The sequence below is a fragment of the Pelodiscus sinensis genome, chromosome 15, assembly GCF_052426305.1.
Source record: "Pelodiscus sinensis isolate ZL-2025 chromosome 15, ASM5242630v1, whole genome shotgun sequence".
Taxonomy (NCBI): domain Eukaryota; kingdom Metazoa; phylum Chordata; order Testudines; family Trionychidae; genus Pelodiscus; species Pelodiscus sinensis.
Window position 1 is genome coordinate 15,378,516 of NC_143066.1, and position 10,940 is coordinate 15,389,455.

Consider the following 10,940-nt stretch of genomic DNA (forward strand, 5'->3'; position numbering starts at 1 on the left):
AAAGCGGCGCGGCTTGTCTCGCCGCCGCCGAGGACGCGTCCGGTGGGGTAACCGGGACGCGCCGCTCGGCAGGCGGGCGAGCGGGCGGGACCCCGAGCAACACAGGGGAGGGCGGTGACGGGGTGAGGCAACCCCGCACCGAGGAGGGCCCCCCCAGCGGGGCAGGAAGAGACGCCACGGCTGGACCTGCTGCCGCCGGGGACGCAGGCAGCAGGGCAGCCGGGACATGCCGCCAGGCTGGCGGCTCCAGGGACGCAGCCCGGGACAGCGCGGGGGAAGAACCCCCCCCCGGCCAGGTTAGTGGGGACAACCGGGCAGGGACGGCACCCCACCAGCCTCGGGGCGGGCAGCCCCGCGGGCGCCCCAGCCGGCCCTATGCCCCACAGCTGCAGGAGAGGGAGAGAACGCTGGGGGTGAGGGGAAACAGCTGGGGAGGAGAAGCTGGGGCCGTGGATGAGCACAGGTGTGAGTGCTCTGGAGGGGCGGGGCGGCACCTTCCCCAGGTATAAAGTCAGGAGAGGCAGAAGCCGGGGAGGAGGAGAAGGAGGACGCTGGAGGCAGAGACTGAGAGACACCGAGGAGGCGGCGAGACCAGCCAGCTGGTGAGCGGACGAGCGAGGGCGTGAGGAAGCAGCCCAGGGCGGGTGTACTGGAGCCCGAGGGTTGATGCGTTGCGGCTCTGTGCCCCATCAGCCAGGTCGGGGGAGAGAAGAACATCTCCCCCGCCTTAGGGCCCTGGGCTGGGGTCTGGAGAGAGGGAGGGCCCGGACCCCCCTCACCTCCTCGCTCGCAGGATCCTCGGGGCAACCACCGGGAGGGCCGACCCGGCGCCGCGGCACCGAGACTGGGACCTTCCGGGACGGCAACCGTGGGAGTGTGACTGCCCAGGACGGGGTGGGCTCACGGACCCCGTAACACGTGGTGGAGAATGTGGGCAGGGGGGGCCCCCGAACGGAAGGGGGGCGCTAGCGGAGCAGGGGTGGCTCTTGGGCACGGATAAGGGTGGAGGTTTGTGGTCTTCTCTCTAAGGGGGCCGCCCAGATGGAGCCGGCAAAGGTGTTGGAGTGGGTGATGGAAAACCAGCGGCAGCAGCAGCAACAACAGACGCAGATCGTGCAACAGCTGGCGGCGCAGTTTCAAGAGCAACAACGGCAACTGGTTAGAGAGCTCACGGAACACCAACAGGCGGTAGGGGCCCGCCGAGGGAGAGGGGAAGCCCCCTGGCCAGGGGAAGAAGACACAGCGGGAGGGGTCCAGCCGCCCGTTCGTTTAGCTAAGTTAGGCCCAGCGGATGACGTGGAGGCCTTCCTCGGAACCTTTGAGCGAGTGGCCACGGCGGCAAGATGGCCGGAAGAACACTGGGCGACTATAGTAGCTCCCTACTTGTCCGGACCGGCCCAGATGGCATATCGGGGGTTGCCCGCGAGGGAGGCGCTCCACTACTATAAAGTGAAGGAGGCCATATTAGACCAGGTAGGGATAACCCCCGAAACGTACCGCCAGCGGTTCCGGCAAGAACGATACCGGCCAGGAGACCGGCCCCGCGCAGTGGCCCATCGCCTGAAAGAGTCCGGGATGCGGTGGCTGGAACCCGAGCCCAAGACGGGGATGCAGGTGGCGGAGCTCGTCATTTTGGAACAGTTTATACAGGTGCTCCCGGGGGAAGGACAGAGGTGGGTTCGGCGTCACCGGCCCTCCACGTTAGCTGAAGCAGTGACGTTGATGGAGGATTTTGTGGCCGCAGAAGGAACGGAGGAGCGCGGGAAGAATCCGGTGAGTGGTCCGCCCGGGAGAGCGTCAATTGCAAGTAAGGGCCCCGCCGGGAGGGGAGAGCGAAGGCAGTCGGCGGAACCGGGGCCAGTCTGGGGACGGAAGTTAGCACCCGTATGGCGGAACCCAGCAGAAGAACCCAGGGCGGAGAAGAGGGGGCTCGCCCCCGAGGGAGACAACGGACGGAAGGTGGGGCCACCTAATAAGCTGGTCTGCTTCCAGTGCGGGCAGGAGGGCCACTTCCGCCGGGAGTGCCCTGTAATGGACTGTACTTTCGGAAGGGTGATGACCTCGGAGGCCCAGAAGGCGAAACCCCTGCCGAGTAAGGTGATGGCCAGGGTAAAAGTGGGGGGCCGTATTGTGGAGGCACTGGTGGACTCCGGCTGCGGACAGACGATGGTACGGGCAGACCTGGTCGAAGGGGGAGCAGCTACGGGAGGGCCCATCTGGATGCAGTGTGTCCACGGGGACGTCCGCCCTTATCCGACGGCTTGGGTCCAGATAGAGGACGGACGGCATACCGAGACGTGGCGAGTGGCGTTAGCCCCAAACCTGGCGTACCCCGCCCTGTTGGGATACGACTGGCCGGGCCTGGGCCCCTTGCTCCGACAATGGGGGCAGGCCGTGACATCACCCGAGGACGACCCCGGGGAAAGGGTGCCGGAGGTGGCGCAGGGGGAAGAAGCCCAGGCCCCGACTAGCGGGCACCCTACGGGAGGGGCTACGCCGGCCGGTACCGGATAGGATACCCAGCTGTCTAATCTGGAGGTAGACGAAGGGGACTTCATCCAGCTTCAGCGGGAAGACCCCTCGCTTCAGCGAGCCTGGGACCAAGCTACGGCCCCGGGTGAAGGAGACGGGCCTCAGGAGACCTATGGCCAGAATCCCCGATTTGAGGTACGCGGGGATCGATTATACCGGGTGACCCAGGAGAGGGAGGGGCGTGAGACGGTCCGCCAGCTATTAGTCCCCACCAGGTATAGGTGGCGGGTCTTGGAATTGGCGCACGCCCACCCCTGGGCCGGGCACCTGGGGCGGGAGAAGACCCAACAGCGCGTGCTGCAAAGGTTCTTCTGGCCAGGGGTATATCGGGCTGTCCGGGACTTTTGTGACTCCTGCCCACAGTGCCAGCTGACGGCCCCAGCAGGGGTCCCGAGGGCCCCGCTCATCCCGCTCCCGGTGGTGGGTGTCCCTTTCGAGCGGGTGGCTTTCGACCTGGTAGGGCCGGTCGAGAAGTCAGGACGGGGGCACCAATTTATATTGGTTTTAATAGACTACGCAACTCGGTATCCCGAGGCCGTCCCATTGCGGTCCACCACGGCGTCCGTGATCGCGGGAGAGCTGGTAAAAATCTTCGCGAGGGTAGGGCTCCCTCGGGAGGTGTTAACGGATCAGGGCCCAAATGTCACATCCCGGGTAATGAGCGAACTCTGTCGGATGCTGCGGATTAAAACCTTACGCACCTCCGTGTACCACCCCCAAACGGATGGCCTAGTAGAACGATTTAACAAGACGCTGAAAGCAATGATAAGACGGTTTATACATGACGACCCCCGGGAATGGGATAAGATGTTGCCGGCCCTGTTGTTTGCTGTCAGGGAAGTGCCCCAGGCCTCCTCGGGGTATTCCCCATTTGAATTGTTGTACGGGCGGCAACCACGGGGAATATTAGACCTGGTGAAAGAGAACTGGGAGGAGCAAGAGTCGAGGGCCCGGGGGACAGTCCACTATGTGCTGCAACTCCGGGAAAGGTTGAGAGCACTGGGGGAGTTAGCGAAAAGCAATCTAGAAAGGGCTCAGGAGCACCAGGAAAGACGCTACAACCAGGGGGCCCGTTTGAGGGAATTCGCACCAGGAGATCGGGTCCTGTTGCTATTGCCAGACCGAGATTCCAAGCTGATGGCGAGGTAGCAGGGCCCATTTGAGGTTCTCCGGAGGGTTGGGAAGGTGGACTATGAACTGAGGTTACAAGGGAAAAGGAAGGACACCCAAATATACCATGTAAACCTCTTAAAGAGGTGGAAGCCCCGAGAAGCACTATTGGTGGATCCGCGGCCCCTCGAGATAGACCTCGGCCCTTGGTGTGAGCCAGAGGAAAAACCCTGGATAGAGGGAGAACTGGCGCCCGCGCAGAGGAAAGAGATGGAACAGCTGCTACAGACGTTTCCACACGTACTAACAAGCCATCCAGGTAAGACGACCCTCGCCGCCCATGAGATAGACACGGAGCCCGGGAAGAGAGTCCGCAACCCGCTCAGGCCATTACCACGGAAGTTATGGGAGCCCGTGAAACAGGAGTTACAGCTGATGTTACAGTGGGGGGTGGTAGAAGAATCGCATAGTGACTGGCGGAGCCCGATAGTGCTGGTTCCAAAGGCAGACAAGACATTACGGTTCTGTATAGACTTCCGGGGGGTGAATGCGATCTCGCGCTTCGACGCCTACCCCATGCCCCGGGTGGAGGAGTTGCTCGAGCGTATTGGAGAAGCCCAGTACCTCTCCACGATTGACCTCACGAAAGGCTACTGGCAAATTCCTCTGACCCCCGGAGCCAGGGAAAAGACCGCCTTTGCCACTCCCTTTGGGCTGTACCAATTTGTGACGATGCCATTCGGGCTCCATGGCGCCGCGGCAACATTCCAACGGCTCATGGACCGAATACTGCGGCAGCACCAGGCCTTCGCCGTCGCGTATATTGACGACATCGTCATATTTAGCACAACCTGGGAGCAACACCTGAAACATGTGCAGGCCATCCTCAAAACCTTAGCGGAGGCGGGTTTAACAGCAAACCCAAAGAAATGCAAATTCGGACGCCGGGAAGTGTCATATCTAGGCTACACCGTGGGGGGAGGGCGCCTAAAGCCCTTAGTCGACAAGGTGAGTGCGGTACGGGATTGGCCTTTACCCACAACCAAGAGACAGATACGTCAGTTCCTGGGGTTAGCGGGGTACTACAGACGATTTATAGCCGACTTCGCCACCCTAGCGGCCCCGTTGACAGACATGACGCGGAACAACCAACCCCAAAAAGTAAGATGGACCGAAAGGGGCAGGCAGGCATTTGACACGATCAAACGACGCCTGGTGTCCGCCCCTATATTACGACAACCCGACTTTTCAAGACCATTCATCCTGCAGACGGACGCCTCAGAGGTGGGGCTCGGGGCAGTGTTAGCGCAGGAAGTCGAAGGGGGGGAGCATCCCATACTATACCTGAGTCGCAAACTGTTCGATCGGGAAAAGAACTATGCGACTATTGAGAAAGAGGCCCTGGCAGTTAAATGGGCCATTGAGGCTTTACGTTATTACCTTCTAGGGGACCGGTTCCTGTTGATCACAGACCACGCACCGTTGAAGTGGATCCAGTCGATGAAAGAGACTAATGCACGAATAATGCGGTGGTATTTAGCTCTCCAACCATACTGTTTCCAAGTGGTACACCGCCCGGGGGCGGCGCACCAGAACGCGGACTTCCTATCGCGAAGTATAAAGGAGGCTGAGGGGACGAAAGGACCCCCAGAGCTCGACTTACGGGGGGAGGTGTGTGACGGGGTGAGGCAACCCCGCACTGGAAGGGCCCCCCCCAGCGAGGCAGGGGAAAGCGGCGCGGCTTGTCTCGCCGCCGCCGAGGACGCGTCCGGTGGGGTAACCGGGACGCGCCGCTCGGCAGGCGGGCGAGCGGGCGGGACCCCGAGCAACACAGGGGAGGGCGGTGACGGGGTGAGGCAACCCCGCACCGAGGAGGGCCCCCCCAGCGGGGCAGGAAGAGACGCCACGGCTGGACCTGCTGCCGCCGGGGACGCAGGCAGCAGGGCAGCCGGGACATGCCGCCAGGCTGGCGGCTCCAGGGACGCAGCCCGGGACAGCGCGGGGGAAGAACCCCCCCCGGCCAGGTTAGTGGGGACAACCGGGCAGGGACGGCACCCCACCAGCCTCGGGGCGGGCAGCCCCGCGGGCGCCCCAGCCGGCCCTATGCCCCACAGCTGCAGGAGAGGGAGAGAACGCTGGGGGTGAGGGGAAACAGCTGGGGAGGAGAAGCTGGGGCCGTGGATGAGCACAGGTGTGAGTGCTCTGGAGGGGCGGGGCGGCACCTTCCCCAGGTATAAAGTCAGGAGAGGCAGAAGCCGGGGAGGAGGAGAAGGAGGACGCTGGAGGCAGAGACTGAGAGACACCGAGGAGGCGGCGAGACCAGCCAGCTGGTGAGCGGACGAGCGAGGGCGTGAGGAAGCAGCCCAGGGCGGGTGTACTGGAGCCCGAGGGTTGATGCGTTGCGGCTCTGTGCCCCATCAGCCAGGTCGGGGGAGAGAAGAACATCTCCCCCGCCTTAGGGCCCTGGGCTGGGGTCTGGAGAGAGGGAGGGCCCGGACCCCCCTCACCTCCTCGCTCGCGGGATCCTCGGGGCAACCACCGGGAGGGCCGACCCGGCGCCGCGGCACCGAGACTGGGACCTTCCGGGACGGCAACCGTGGGAGTGTGACTGCCCAGGACGGGGTGGGCTCACGGACCCCGTAACACATGGCTTGTACCTCGGGTCTCACCATACCCACATTCTCCACCATGTGTAAAGGTTAGGACTCTGCTCAGGTCACATTCTGCCTTTATTAGTCAACCAGTACACCCCTGGTGTCGCCCAAATCCCCCAGCCCCTTACTCCGTGACCGCCTGGGCAGGGACAGTGAGTGGTGCACTCTTGCACTTTTGAGGCAGGTAGGGGCGCTCAGGCCCACCCTCACTCCGAGCCCAAACCCAGGGCCCTAAGGACTGGGGTCAGCGACCCCATCTGGTTAGTGGGGAAAGCTGCCTACAGCTCACCAACCCACGGGCCTATCCATTGGTCGTGCCCTGGATCGCTTTCTACCGACTCTCCAAGTTCCTGCTTCCTCCTCGCTTCTGCATCCCTCTCTTGACCGCGGTAATGTCTTTTAAGCGTCCCACCACACCTGTGCCAATTCTGCTGGGGCTGACATCTGGTCCACGTCGGCCCTGCCTTCGTCTTCTTTGGCTGCTGAGCAGAGACGCTGGGTTCCGCCGGCGGCCACTGAGCAAACACCACAGAATCACCCCCATGCCGGGGGTGGCTTTTCTACCCAGCATGCCGGGGACGGTGCCACAGGAGCGCAGGCTCCGCTGAGGGCCTCGTCACATGCAGCAACAAAAATGAAATACAGAAATCAACTGAATGCAGCGCCAGATATGCAAATCCAACTTTCCAGTATTAAACCAAATATAAAAAGAATTTGCCAAGAAAAACCATTCTTCACATTGAAAACTACCAATATAATGCATATTAGTTTTTTAGCTTTATTTTTTGTACACATTAAATGTGATTTTTGTTTTTAAATATGTGCAATTAAACTAAATGTTCATCTCATGACCTTGTTTAGCATTTGTTTATTACTATCCTTACTTATTTGTGGTCTACTTTTTCAGCTCCATATATTAGGCTGTTTTTAGGGGTTCCGCAAAAGTCTTTTGAGTTTAAAAGGGATCTGTGGCCAAATAAAATGGGAAACACTGCTTTACAGAAACCATATTGACTTTTCTCCCAACAAATTATGTTCATATATGTGTCTAACAATTGTATTCTTTAATATAGTTTTAGCTAATTTGCCCGGTACTGATGTTAGCCTTACTTGTCTGTAATTGCCAGGATCAACCCTTAAAAGTCTTTTACATATTGGTATCATGTTAGTTATCTTCCCATCATTAGGTACAGAAGATGATTTGAAGGATAGGTTACAAACCACAGCTTTGGTTTCTCTTTCCCTCTCTCTCTCTCTCTCTCTCTCTCTCTTATTAAGATTACTTCTTAATTTCCTTGCAATGTTAGAAACACCCATTCTGCAACAGAGGGTTAGCAAACTAGACCCAGGGAATGAAGCTATATCGATTTCACTGGAAGTTGGATTGAACATTTTATGCAGAAAGGGCTTGATTCTGCAAATGCAGAAGTAACTTTGCTCCTATGAGTACCTTAATGAACTACCACATTGCAGCTACTCGTTATTATAAAATTATTCATGTGCATCATTGATTGAAAGTTAGTGGCAAAATTTATTATTGACTTCAATCCCAGCCTAACACTGCATAGCCTATTCCAGTTGTCCCCAACGTGGTGCCTGCAGGCACCATGGCGCCCGCCGGGCCATTTATGTGCACCCGCGGAGCAATCTGGGCTGGCCCCGCCCCCGGGCGTGCGGCAGGGGCCAGCCCCGGATGCATGGGCGGCCCCTAACCTGGGGTTGCAGCATATGCCGGTGCCGGCCCTGGACATGCGGCGCATGTTTGGCCCCGCCCCCAAGCACGTGGCCCGTGAGCATCCCCGTATGCGCGGCGCGTGAGCGGCCCCGCCCCCAGGCACCCAGCATCCCCAAAACATTGGGGACCACTGGCCTATTCCCAGCCAAGGTGCACCTCTGAAGTGCTACTACTGCTATTTTTGAAATACCTATTTCAAAATAAGCATTATTCCTCATGGAAAGCAGGAGTTGTTATTTCAAAATAATGGGCTTAGTAGTGTGGACGCTCCACTTGTTATTTCAAAATTAGTGGGAAAATGTAAAAAACAATGAATGGTCTTGCAGGACCTTAGAGACTAACAAAAAATGTAGATAGTATCATGAGCTTTTTGTGGGCACAACCCACTTCTCAAAATAACATGCATAGTGAGAAAATGACATTTTTAACAAAATACAATAGTGCTATCCAGGTAGATAAAGTGGGTTGTGCCCATGAAAGGTCATGACACTATCTAAAATGTTTTGTTAGTTTTTAAGGTGCTACAGGACTATTCATTGTTTTTTAAGTTTTTATAACTGTGTATTCATGGTTGAGCGAGTCTCAGCTGAATTAAGAAGCTTTCCCTTGAAATTCCAACATCATCTTAGAACTGACATTTCATTGATGTTTACAGGGTTGCCAGAGACAACCAAATAGAATGCAAGGCACGGCTTTCTCAAATTCTTAGTTCCTCGGTAACTGTCAGGTAAGTACTGTGCTCTAAAAAGTCTATTATGATATCTTTCAATTATGAACTAAATAAAATAATGCTGAAAATTCTTTGAACATCCATAGTGAGGAAATGACATTTTTAGCACTATACATTAGTGCTATCCAGGTAGGTAAAGTAGAAAGTTTGATCACATGACACATCACAAATACAAGTTACCAAAAGCCAAAGGGTCAGGCAAATAAAGGAATTTGGAAATAAGCCTTACTTCATTTTACATGTCTTAAACTGACTTAACTGGAAACTTTTATGACAAAAATAGATGGGAAGTGTAGTGCTTCGTTTTCTCCAGCTGGCACTTTATACAGGGGAACATAGGTGTAAGTATTGAAATACTTACATACCTTGATGTGAAGAACACTGCACCATTTCACTTGGATGCAGAAGGAAGTTAAGCAGATCAAAAAGGCCCAAAGTAACCTTCTGAGGAAGCATGGGGGGGGGGGGGTGTCAGAGTGGGTGGAGGAGCAACTGGAGAAAGGAAAAATCATGATGGGTCTTAAGGTGTTTTCTCTGCATCCTCTCCTGCAAGATCATGTGCAGAACTACAGGAAAGGAGAGCAGTGTAGCATGCAGATAGTAAATAGATGTGAGTATGATCAGAAGGAATGTGTCCCTTACAGTAAGGTGAAAGCTTCAGAGGGGTAGCATAGTTAGTCTGTCACTAAAAAAATTTAAAAAACAATGAATAGTTTAGTAGCACCTTAAAGACTAAAAAAACATGTAGATGGTATCATGAGCTTTCATGAGTACAACCCACTTCTTCAGATGACTGAAGTATTAAAAGTCATGCCTCTAGCTTTCATCCCAGACACATTTCTCAATCTATTGTTTACAGCCAAACCCTAAGATACAACAGTATTTGCTCCAATCCCACAGACAGACACAAATACCTACAGGATCTTTATAGAGCAGTATTTCCCGACCAGGGTTCCATGGAACCCTGGGGTTCCGCAGAGCATCGTCAGGGGTTCTGCAAGAAATCATGGAATAAATAAATAAATAAACATTTCTTACAATGTAAGCTGACATATATTAAACAGCTCTTTACAGGTGCCTGATCCTGGCCTGCATATTTATTCCTGCCTCTGGAAATTTCCACTACATGCATCTGACGAAGTGGGTCTTTGCCCACGAAAGCTTATGCTCCTACACTTCAGTTAGTCTATAAGGTGCCACAGGACTCCTCGTCGCTTTTGCAGATTCAGACTAACACGGCTACCCCTCTGATACTTAGCTCTTTACAAATACATTTTCTTGACAATAATTTAGAAGTAATTGAATTGCGCTCCCCGCTGTCAACGTTTTCTGGCCAAGCAAATGTTTACATAAGTAGTGATTCCTCGGAATCTGAAAAATTATTTTAGGGGTTCCTCCATGGGAAAAAGGTTGAGAATCACTGATATAGAGCATTCTTAAAACTGAAATACCCACCCAGAGAAGTGAAAAAACAGATTGGCAGAGCCAAAAAGTACCCAGACATGAACTACTTCAAGACAGGCCAAGAAGAGAAAACAACAGAATTCCAGTTGTCATCACCCACAGCCCACAACTTAAACCCCTCCAACACATTATCAACAATCTACAACCTATCCTGGAAAATGACCCCTCACTCTCACAAGCCTTGGGGGAAAGGCCAGTCCTTGCCTACAGACAACCCCCCAACCTCAAACAAATTATTTCCAGTAACCACGCAGCACACTTCCATCATAAACATCCAGGAACCCACCCCTGCAATCAGCCCCAGTGCCAACTCTGCCCACACATACACACTAGCGATGTCATCACTGGACCCAACAACATCAGCCAGCACATTAGGGGCTCATTTAACTGCACAACCACTAATGTGATCTATGCCATCAAATGCCTGCAATGCCCCCACTGCCATGTATATTGGCCAAGCTGGACAGTCTCTACAGGAAAGAATTAATGGACACAGATCAGATACCTGAAAAGGCAACACACAGAAACCTGTTGAAGAACACTTTAACCTGTCCGGGCACTCATTAATGCAGGGCTACTCAACTTTGGAAGCCCCAGGAACCACAATGATACTCTAAGCACATGCTGAGGGCTGCAACTTAATTGTGGTTGCATATACATGCAAATATATGTGCATCTATATGCAAATAGCTTTTTTCACACTGATGTGCATGAA